Below are 12,354 nucleotides of genomic sequence, written 5' to 3' on the forward strand. Positions count from 1 at the left end.
AGACAGTAATGGGTAATGTGCTTAGGTTACTTATCTGGAGTAACGGGTAACATAACTATTTTACTTGGTATACATAAACCTGAAATAAGTGCACATATTTTTTCCACGTTTCTATACTTTGTTTTACCTTACGTCCAGACGAAGCCGCCGCTACAAGCTGATGGTACCAATCAGAAAGAGAGAAAAGGGCGCCATCATTGTGTTCGCCGTGTCTCTGTACCAATCATGAACAAGCAAGACCCAGTGACTTGCGCTTTTGATGCTGCTTTAATGGTCCCATTAGCTTGTAGCATCGGCTGCATCTGGAGTTAAGCTGAAACATAGCATGTGATCCAAGTAATTAATTATTGCACTTACTCTGCATATTTTTGAAAAATTTTCCTGCCCTTTCCCTACGCAAAATGTTTCACTTTTGAAAAACCCCAACGCCCGCGCCCGTTATCTCTCTCTCTTTCACAAACTCACACAGATGCACAAACAGAGAAACTTTTTTATCGTTCATTTATAAATACAAAAAACCGCAAAAGTAACGACTTTACTTTCTGTCGGTAACGGTAACGCATTCCTTTTATTTTTTAAGTAGCGTAGGTCGATAACGCATTCATTTATTTTGAAAGTAACGAGTAACGTATATTGTTACTTTTTTCGGTAACGCCTAAAACACTGTGGATGCATAACGCTGCGAGTATGGAGCGCTGGGTGATAGCGTGTTGGCATTCACAATGATCTCGACTAAGTATTAAGTAACGCTGAAAGGGTCTTCCACACGCCCACAAATGAATAGATTTGACAAAATTGCATTCAAAAGGCTCGTAAAATAATCGTTTTGTACCTTAGAAAATTCAAAATTTGCTAATGTACACAATTATTTTACGAGCGATTCGAAACAGCAAAAAACTCTATTTCAAATCCGTATTGGTATGGACAATTGCCAGTCTAAAGCTAAGCTTCGGCGACACAAATATAGTTGTCAGAAAATATTCAATCATTTGAAACACCGAACGTTTATTGGGCTATTTCATTCATTAAAAATAATTTATAGTGTTTTGACAGCTACTCGATCAACCAAAACTAAAAAAAAAGACAATTTTTAAAAATAAATAAACAACTCAACACGGTACATTTTTTGGATATCAAATATGGTGTAGCAATTGAAACTTCGAGTGCTCGGACTGAATGTTCTTCCAGTAGAGCCCAGCTTGATTGTTTACTTTCACTTGAGTTGTCGTTCTCGGACTTCAGAATAGTCTAGGACCGTCTACAGCTCTGGTATAACCAAAGCAACTTTCAGGTCAAAGGGCTCTACGCCCTTTGACCTGAAAGTCGCTTTAGTGCTTTAGGCAAGTCATGACGACGCCCAACATGCAAAACTGTGAAATCTCGGGGAGGTAGTCAGAAAAATCTCGGTGAGGTAGTCAACCTGGGAACAAAACAAAGAGAAATCCATGCAGGAAATGTCGGATAAGTATGACGAAAAGCGAAAAAAAGATGAGGCAACTAAAAACAAAAATGACTGCATCTCCTTGTGGTGAATGATGTTGATTGCGGCGAAGCTCTGGTGGTGCTGATGATACTGATTTTATTGTTCATAGGTAGTGCTGATGGTGCTGATTTTATTTTTTATTGCTCATAGGTAGGGCTGAGTTCCGGGTTGCGTTTCGACTTCATTATTGCTGCTTTATGGTCGGTGAAATGCACAGCCAGTGGTTCTTCTAGCGGATCAGCTTGGATCCTCTAGAAGCCGTGGGAACGCATCTCCACCGCTTAAGTTAACGGTCCATGTCAGAAAGAGAATGTGTGGTATGGAACGTGGTTATATATGGATTTGAGCATTTGACTGCAGCGCCCTCTCGTCTAAAAACGTTGAGCCAATGCATGCAAAGTTTAACGCGATTATATACGCATTTGACTGCAGCAGCCTGCAACGTTTCATCCATGACAGAAACTCCAGCTCTTGAGTTACTACATCTCAGAGCCCCCTACTCATCCCGCAGTCGTGGCTGAGTGGTTAAGGCGATGGACTAGAAATCCAATGGGGTCTCCCCGCACAGGTTTGAATCCCGTCGACTGCACAAACATTTTTTCTTTTTATGTGAGCACGGACGGACGGACGGACAAGGCTAGACCCTAAGGAGCTTCGCCCCTAAAACTTATAGAAACCCTGGAAGAACCAACGCCGACGTGGAAATAAAACAACTTAAGCAGGAAGTCAACAGACTTGAATGGCAAAGCCGAGAGCAAAATCTCGAGATTCATGGAGTGCCTAAAACTGAGAACGAAGATCTGTTAGCAAAAGTAAATGTGGTTGCAAAGAAACTGGAAGTGCCAGACTAGTATTTAATTGAAGCAGCCAGCATTCATCGACTACTGTCCCGACCAGGAAAAATTCCAGGCATTATTATACATTCTGCTCAACAGAAAACCAGGGATGAATGGCCAAGCAAACGGACAAATCTGAAACAAAAAGAGAACACTTACATCCAGGAGAACCTCACGAAACAAGTCAGGGCGCGTCTTTGGGAGGCAAAATAATGGGCTAAAACCACGAACTACCAGTACGTCTTGCATAGGAATGGCAACATATTTGTGCACAAAAGGGATCGCGAGCGAGTACACGTAATAAAGCCTATGGATGACTTGCAGAAGCTAGTTTGATGCCTCGCATATTTACACAAGTTTTAAGATATTACTATTTTGTATGCAATGGCTAACATGACAGGTTCACTTGATGCCCAAATCGCTATGTCAAGTGATTATTATTTCCTTCCATGGAATGTAAAATCTTCCTTGGGAGACAAGACATAAACTCCCTCAAATGTTTCCACATAAACGCATGATCAGTGCGAAATAAAGCAGACGAGCTGGAAGTAGGTACTCTTACGTGAGCTCAATTTTTAGTTTGATGGAATTTTTCTTTCTGAGACGTGGTACGCTGATTCTAGTGACGTAAAATTACCAATGTATGACAGTTACTTTTTAAACCGCACAGAAAGCCGAGGCGGGGGCGTAACAATCATGATAAAGGCAGACCTTTTACTGTGAAATGCTTACCGATTACTGTAGCATTGATAAAGACTACGAGATGTCGTCGTTATTGATAGGGCAGAGTATTATAGCAGTGTGTTATCGTCCACCAAGTGGAAATCTTTCGTCATTTTTTGCTTATTTAGTCTTTTTTTAGAGTTTGTGAATAAAAATAAATATAACATAATTCTGGAAGGCGACTTTAATATTAACGTGTTACCCGAGACAACAAATATTATGCAATTCGAAGGACTGATCCAAACATCTGGATGTGTGAATATGATAACTGCCCCAACGAGAATTAACACTGAATCATCGACACTACGGGATCTTTTTATTACAGGCTACGATAAGTCAGATACAAAATCTGGCATAGTAGTAACTGATATTAGCGACCATTTGGGTATATTTTTGTGTATAAATAAAAATGAAGCTACAAACAAAAACAAACAAAAAAAAATGAAAGCCGTTTACAACTCCCTGTAACACCGAATTAGAGCGCAACTCTTGAGGAGGAGGAGGGAACGCTACTGGGGGGAGGGGGGTGAAGTGGCCTGGGGGGGTCACGTGATCTTGGGGGGTCACGTGACGATGCCGATGATGTCATCAGTGCCGATGACGATGCAAACTCCGATGACGTCATCAGCGATGATGACGATGACGATGCGGATGTCGGTTACGTCATCAGTGACGTCATAGATGACGTCATCCGTGATGATGACGATGACGATGCGGATGCCGGTGACGTCATCATTGACGTCACATGACGTCATCAGTGATGATGACGATGACGATGCGGATGCCAGTGAGGTCATCAGTGACGTCACTGATGACGTCATCAGTGACGATGACGATGCGGATGCCAGTGAGGTCATCAGTGACGTCACTGATGACGTCATCAGTGATGATGACGATGACGATGCGGATGCCGGTGACGTCATCAGTGACGATGACGTCATCAGGGAGGTCACGTGACCTCGGCGGGGGGTCACGTGACCCTGGGGGTGGTCACGTGACCTCGGGGGTGTCACGTGACTTCGGGGGGGGGGGGGGGGTCACGTGACCTCTGGGGGTCACGTGACCTTGGGGGTCACGTTACCTTGGGGGTCACGTGACCTTGGGCTGACCTTAGTTACGCCGACGCCGCTCAAGCCGGGAACGGGCCCCTAAGAGCTGCGCTCTAAAATCAGTTAGGGGCAAAGTTCCAGAATATAACGGCTGATAACCTGAACAACTTCTTGCAGATACTATCTTGTTTGGATTGGAATGATGTCCACTAAGAAAAGAACGTAGATAATGCATATAACTTATTTTGAGTAAATTAAAAAAAAAAAAACTTTATGAAAGTTGTTTTTCACATAAAAATTTCAAAACTTCTAGAAAAAGTCGCAAACCCTGGATCACTAAGGAATTTCTCGCAAAAAATTGGTATTAAAAATATGCTATATCAAAAATTTGTAACAACGAAAGAAACTGAAAAATTTTAATTTTAAACGTTATCGAAACCAACTAAACAAAGAACTACGACATGCAAAAGAATATTATTTCTGCAACTTATTTTTATCCTGTAATAACAAAGTCGACATTGTATGGAAAAAGTTAAACTCTGTCTTAGGTCGTTCATGTTCCCGAAATCAAGTAGAAAAGTTAAACCTCAATGGCCAGGAGGTGCCCAGAAAAGAGTTAGCTAATGCTAATGTCATCCATATACTTTGTTATTTATGATGATGACGCAAGCCTATTTTTTAATGATAACGCCTCGGATCTTATAGTAGATGCGAATAAAACAATGAGAAAGCTTCATATTTGGAGTAAACATAATGCTTTAAGAATAAATGTGAATAAGACGAAAGCAGTTTTGTTTCGACCAAAAAAGGAGGCGTGTCAATACTACTAAGAACATTTTTTTTTTAATTCTACTCAAATTAAAGTTGTTCCCAGGTTTAAAAAGTTGAAAAACGACGCCTTAGGCATCGTTTTTCAAGAAAACCTATCATAGGATGACCGTATCAATTATATTATATCTAAATTATCTTGAATAGTCGGTATTGCATATCATAATAAACACATCTTACCACTGAGAACAAGGTTAATTTTATATAATTCATTATTCTCTTCACATTCAAATTATGGTCGTCTCATATGGGGCACCACAACCTATACCAACCTCCATAAATATACATGTTGCAAAAAAAGGTACTAAGAAGTGTATGTAATGTTGACATTGAATGTCCAGTTAGTGATATTTTTGGTCAACTTGGTAGAATAAAAGTTTTTGAAGTATACAAACATTGTTTATGTGCAAAATATATTATGGAAAAAAATCTACCCCAGCGTCGCCTAGAAAACCTAGCGAACCTAAAACAAAAAGTGTATACATATCCAACACGAACTAAGAAACCCTGGAAAGTACTATTTTCTAGAACTAATTACGGCAATCAAACTATGGCATATACTTTACCAAATATTCTTAATCAGCTGACTAGGCAAGACAGATATCAACAGTACATCGGTGAGCATTTTAAGGGAATATTTTATTTCAAACCTTATTATCAACGATTGCCCATTGTGTTGCGCTTAGTTAGAATGCACTGTGTGTGTTGATTCAATGTGTTATTGCTTTGTAAAATGCTGTTTCTTTTGTGTGATTTTTTTCATTTATATTTATGAATTTGTAAAGTTTCATTGTATAATTCCTCTGGTGCTTGCTTTGCGACTGCTTGTTTGGGGTGGCTAGGGGCCAGTCAAGCTGACAGCTTTTTTCCCTGGTCACCTTTCAACTTTTTCTTGGAAAAATAAAGGAATTATTAGTATTATTATTAACTACTTTATCCCCCCCCCTTTTCTAAGAAAATAAACCTTGCATTTTGTTGTGGTATACTTTCCTGCTCGTTGCTGGGCGCTAACCAAACTTTAAAGAGGTTTCCACGTGGAAGAAACTTTCTGTGCCACATCAGACTCCTCAGAGTTTCCTCCTTCTGGAAAACCTAGCATACAAAAAGGTTTTTTTATCCATGTGGGACCGTTCATGAATCCGTAAGTCTGTTTTAAGAAGGTGCGAAGCTGTATAAGAATTGCCCCGATTGCGTCTTCTCATACCTGGTGTTGTTATTTCTGTGGGCACAACAAGATTTGAAGAAGAAGTCGCACCGCCGTTTGTCCTCCCCTCCTGTTCCATCTTCCATGGTTGCTTCTGCAATTCGGCTCCTTGGAAGTCAAGAAAAAAATTCAGGGGTTTACATTCATATTGCAGTGCAATTCAAAAGGTAAAATAATCGTATCACGAAAAAACACGCGCATCTTAAGTGAATTCTTAAAATCTTGAAAACATCGATTGTAAAAATGCATGTGAATCCTATATACATAAAAGCGATTCTTCTTTATTAAATACGTGCTTCAAAAGTTTCACTTCACCTTAAAAGGGCACCGACACATCAAAATCTTTTTTTTTTATTATCCGAAACGATCGAAAACGATGCCGGGACCATTACTCTCAAAGTTCGAAATTCAGTATTCGTGAAGTAAAAAAACAATTTCCAAATGCCAAATTCTAAGTTCCTGCGTGATCCGCGCCGGTGCGTTAACGTCAAATATTGCAGAGTCCTGAGAGTCCGCTTTCTTTCACGACTCCCTGCTGTTGCCATTGCGACCCAAAGCGAGGAGGAAAGGAGCGAGCGCCGGCGGACCGGTGTCACCTGTTTTCCGTGGGAGGATACAAATCCAGGAGACGGCACCACAACGAACTCCGATTTTTGGTATTTCAAAAAGAAAGGCCGTAGTGCGTTCGCAATTGCGTAAAAAACATGTTTTATGATTGCCGTTATTACATGTTATAGAGATTTCGCCTACAAAGCTTCTAAATTTCATGATTCTTGACGTCACGAATCAAAAGAAGCGAGGAGGCGAGAGAATCAAACAACAAAAATAAAAAGGGGCGCGCGCGCAAAATTTTTTTTTTCGCAATGCGTTTTTTTTTTTTTGTTTATGACTGCAACTTGCATCGTTTTAGACAATAAAAAAAAATACGACCTTTGGGGTGTCAGTGCCCCTTTAAACATGCGGTAAAGGATTACATCGATACAGTCCCACAGAAATCGAGAAAGACGCGACTGGATACAATCAAGGAGCGTGGTGTTGTCTCAGCGCTCCTGCTTTGTAGTGCTGAAAAAGGCAGTCGATGCTACAAAAGCAAACACTGTACATTGTATCACCGCCATAGGTTTTGAGAATTACATGTCAACAAAAGGACTTGGTGTGTCGGCGAACAAACGTAGGGAAGGGAATGGAAATGTTGCATGTTGACTGTGCTGTGGCCATTCCCTATTTGATCCGACTAGTCGGTCCCATTCATCTGGGGGAAAATGTAGCCCAAAGTTCTGGCACTGCCATAGATTGACTTGGCGGATCGCCGGACCTCTTTCCTAGGCAGCGAAGGGTCGCTCATACTTGCAATAAGTGGATTTCCGGATAGTTCAACCTGCAAATTTTAGAAGGATGAGGGTTAATAATAAAAATTCGCCAACACAAAGTTACTTTACATGCCCTCAAATATCATCACATTCGATGAGCAGAACTAAAACTGAAGGGTATCAGTGCTTGGAATTGGTATAGTTGGCTATTCATTACTTAATTGATCAAACTGCGCAGTAAAATGCATGATTACGAATTGCGACGCAGAGACGAGGGAAAAGAAGGCAAAAACGGGATAACGCGCATTTGCAGAGCATTAAATCAAGTAAAGAACTAAAGGCCACTTCATGAATAACGACACCGTTTTTCAGTTTATCAGCAGTATAAAGTTTACAGTCCCGGTCGCAACACAAATATATTTTTACAAATTTTTATTTCTTCCATCTCAGGACGAGCTTAGAGCGGCTTCCCCTTTTTCTTCGTCTCTATTAAAAGAAGCTAAAACAGTTATTTAAAAAAAAAAGAAAATGAGATAGAGGTTGATTCCAGAGTAGTTTTATCCCGTAAATCTGAATATTGCGTTCTTTTTCTTCGAAGATGTAACCAAATGCGAGAAAACAGGAAAACCTTCCGACTATACTCTATTTCACCTCATGATGTACCACAAGAAAGGCTACGAGCGCGTGCTCCTTGCTTTAGAGCACATCTCCGCGGCACAAGCTGTCGTGCATTAAGGGCAGCTGCCAACGTTATGAAATCGCGCTTCTAGGCTTCGCTGCGGTACAACATAAGGTGAAACGGAGTATAGTCGCTACGTGAAATAGGATCCTTCGGCCCCCAAGCGCATGTCGCTCGTGTGCCAGCGTGCGCAATTGCAAGCTTGCCACTCCCCCACACTGGCACCAGTCGCAACATCTTTTCTTGACCTTCTTAAAAATGTCAATAGTGCTCGTGCATAGCTTCGACAGGCACTGAAGATGTGCAAAAGCGTAGATTTTGAAAGCTACTTTTACGACGGCACGCTACGGGAAGGATGGCCTTCAGCAGTACTTTGAAAATGATTTTCTGCCACCTGGACGTCTTGGAAGCCAAATCAAGACTAGTTAAGTTTGTTTCATCCTGTACAAAACCGCTTCAGCTTCCTTTTACAGGCGTCTCATCTTCAAGACCACCATAGCTGAATGCTTTTTTAATCCTTCTCTAGTTCGTTCATGGTTTTGTTTACGCACTTTCAACACCTTCTATCCATCTCCTCTGTAACACCCTCCCGGGCTGTGCTGAGGGAATGGTTCAGGCTGGAACATGGCACTTATTACAGATTTTGTTCAGGCCTGTTTTACCAGCTAGGCTACAAGATAACGTCCTTTTCAAAACCAGTTTTAGCGGTCAGCGTTTGGTCCATGGTGAGAGCGATAGCATTCTCGGGTACTGATTGAACGTGATGTCCCAGCGTCTTACTGGGCGAGAGTTATCGACCTATGACATATCTTTAGTTGGTTTAGAGTTCTTTTGGTGAGAACTACTCACTAACACACGGATGGTGACGGGCGTCTCGCGATAATTTTTGTCCCGAGTGTACTACATGCACAGGAGAATTTGAGCTATGTACGGCAGCAGAGCTTGAGATTTTCAGAGGGAGCCCTTGTTGCCAATCGCATCAAACGGGAAATATAGCAGAGCTTCATAGTTTCAGCTTGCGTCCCGTATCACTTAGTTGCGGCACTCTGCTTTTACCAGAGGGCTGCCTTTATTCCGGTCCGTTAACAGAATACGTAAAAGTATTTTCTTGTTTTATTTTTGTCTGCAAATAACGCTTCTTAGCAGACAAATTCTATTGTTCACTTACTTTAGCAGACTAATCATCTCCTGACGTTTTCTTCACTCTCTCCGTAAAGTACCGGTAACACTGCTCATACACCAAGCAAACGACCGTTGTAAACACCGTCTGAGGTGCGTTTCCTCATATTGGGCCTACCAAAACTGTTTCTGGACGTGTTCGAAGCACTCATAAATGTGCGCTTCTAACACGTCTGCGGATAGTTTTGGTAGGCCCAATATGAGAGTACGGAGATATATGAACCAATTTTGTCAGTTGACACACTTGCAGCTGCTTACGACCGGAGGAGCTTGTGAACCATCTTGTGATTGCCGATGGCCGGCCGCTTCTCTACCAGTCATATGTAGTCGCCAGTGTTTTAAGCACCTGTGGTTTGTAAGCATGGCAGTAAGAAATGTGTAGATCTGTTATTACTTCAGCAAACAATAAACATAACGCACACATGGCACACATTGTTTCAGTCTTAGAAATGAGACACCACCTCCTTACATTTTGACACAATAAAACAAAAGACACTATTCAGTTTGTCTGCATTAAGACATACTTGGAGGGATTATACAGTTTAAATAAATAAATGGATGAAAGCCTCTGCTAGGCTTTGAAAGAGGGGGGGTCAGGAGAGGGCGGTTGGTCGGCATAGTAAGGTAAGACTGACAATGGAAAGTTTACACGCAGCAGGCTCAACTGTAGCCATCTTATTTGATCTGACTCTGTCGCATACGTGTAAATACAAAATGTAGCACAAAGGCCTTGCACCGCCGAAGGGGGACTCGACTGGTGACAGGCCACCTTTGCAAAGCGGCGAAGTGTCGTTCTCATCTGCGTCGAAATTCCTGTTCAGTTGGTTCTGCAAGGTTTAGAAAGACGATTAATAAACAGTAAAGAACGGAAAACAACAATACCTGTTTGTGCCTTTCACTATGCATATTCAGCAATACTGAATATGGGTGCCAAATTTAAAAACAGGTATGGCAAGTGAGGCATAAAAAAGTAAAATTAAGATTTACATTTGAATGAGATGATTATGCACTGATCCCCCCAAACAGGTTATGTTCAAGCCAACCTAGCGAATCGGTACACAAGATTTATCGTCCTCTTCAACGCCTCTTAGATTATGAGCAGCGGTGGCTCCAGAGTAGAATACCTGAATGTTGCTCGGTGGCCCTCACAGAGTGGTAAAAACTCTGCCGTCTGCTAATGGAGCCGCCCACTTGTCTTCAGTCTTTTATGAGAGCATTACGGTGTTATTGTCATTGAACTTTACCACTCGTGAAAAGGCGCCGGGTAACCCCAAGAACACGCAGCTTAATAAACTACCTCAAATATGCGATTGTTTTCGGCATCGGTCAGGAAGGAAGAGACATAATAATGGCCGCAGTGAAGAAAAGGCGGCACTTGCCCTCTGTCAGTGGAGAGAGCTCCACAACGACGGACACCTTGCGCCATCGGTGGAGAGGAAGAGCATTGCGAGGAAGAACTCGCGCACGTCATGTCGTCACGACAAATTGTAATCCATTTTAACCCGCATTAAATTCTTGAGTTTCAATTAACATTGTTTATTCTTGAGCTCATCCACGACTAACACGGCGACGAGGACTCACTAACGAAGACTACGCAGACGGGCAAGCAGCAAAAGTTCGGTATGAAGCAGCCGACAACTCCCTAAAAAAAAAAAAAGAAACACGCCCAAGCGGCCTACGGCACTACGATCCAACGCACCAGGTCACCGCGACGGTTCCGTCATTGACTGACATAACACCAAGAACGCTCAAACGACGCCCAAGTCGACATCAAGTCAAAAAGCACCACCACATGCGGCGACCGGCACCGAAAGCATGGTGAGCTGTCAACATGCGCACTAGCGAAGACACGCTAAAACAACGACACATTGAAGCACCAGTGCTTGCAAACTTTGATGCAAGCTTACCAACACAGGTGTATGTGGACGCCTCACACGTCGCATTCGGAGCAGTACTAGTTCAAGTGCACGGCAACTCCACTCGTGTCGTCGAATACGCGAGCAAGAAAGTAACGGACACCGACAGCAGCAAGCACTCGACCGAGCTAGAAGCGATAGCGGCTCACTGGGCCATTACGGATCGCTTTCACCCATACCTTCAAGGTCTGGAACACTTCGAACTCTTCACGGACAACTGGGCCGTAGCCCACATCATGTCAAAAAAGAACCCAAACCGAAGATTCGCACGAATCATTCTCAATTTGGCACAGTATCACTTCACCGAGCGTCACACACCTGAAAAGACAAACACAGTGGCTTATGCTCTCTCACGCATGAGACCCAAGGTGAATGCCATTTGTGTAGTGAAAGCCAATGATAATCGACTACGTGATGCACAAGACGAAGGCCCCGAGCTGGCAGCGATCATTGCAGAGCTCAAGACACCGGGAGACACGGTATACCGGAAACACCTCGAGAGAAACTTCCAGCTTGCCAATGGCATTTTGATGCATGTGACAAAGCAGAACGACACGACGAGACTTCGAACCGAAGTGCCCAAGTCCCTGCGCAACGCTGTCCTGAGAAGCCATCATGACGACGCTGGACATGGTGACGCACTCCGAACTAAGTCTAAACTTGAACGACGGTACCACTGGAGCAACATGGACCGCGACATCACGCAGTATGTTCGAGGGTGCAAGATATGCCAACAACACCACCACGCGACAGGCGTGCACCCAGGCACTCTCAATCCCAGGGTCATCCCCACGACACCGTTTGATTCTGTGGCCATCGACCACGTCGGACCAATCAACACCGATGACGAGAACAAGTACTTCATCACAGCTGTGAACCTCACAACCAGGTTCATTGTGACACGTGCAGTGCCACAAGGAGGGATGGGTGCCGGTGGAGTGGCGAACCTCAGGACTCTGACTGATCTACAAGGGAAAAGGGCAAAAGTCAACGCTCGGCAACTACGGCCCCATAGCTATCACATCGGTACTCTACCGCGTGTTCACATAGATCAGGGGTGGCCAAACCGCGGCTCGCAAGCCGCATGCGGCTCTTTGGCGGTCCAAGTGCGGCCCGCGGATCCCTCGTAAGGGGACCCCCCCCCCCC

At 43.2% G+C, this 12,354-nt stretch overlaps 1 long non-coding RNA gene across 1 annotated transcript; it reads right to left on the minus strand.

Moving 5' to 3' along the window:
- Positions 1 to 7,009: 7,009 nt before the first annotated feature.
- LOC120836416 lies at positions 7,010 to 12,325 on the minus strand. The gene is made up of 3 exons (XR_005714651.3): positions 9,993 to 12,325; positions 9,536 to 9,637; positions 7,010 to 7,501 (listed from the first exon to the last, which is right to left on the minus strand). It is a non-coding gene; the product is annotated as an uncharacterized LOC120836416 (long non-coding RNA).
- Between the last annotated feature and the right edge of the window lie 29 nt (positions 12,326 to 12,354).

This window comes from Ixodes scapularis, unplaced genomic scaffold (genome assembly GCF_016920785.2).
Source record: "Ixodes scapularis isolate PalLabHiFi unplaced genomic scaffold, ASM1692078v2 PGA_scaffold4__175_contigs__length_147842914, whole genome shotgun sequence".
Classification (NCBI taxonomy): domain Eukaryota; kingdom Metazoa; phylum Arthropoda; class Arachnida; order Ixodida; family Ixodidae; genus Ixodes; species Ixodes scapularis.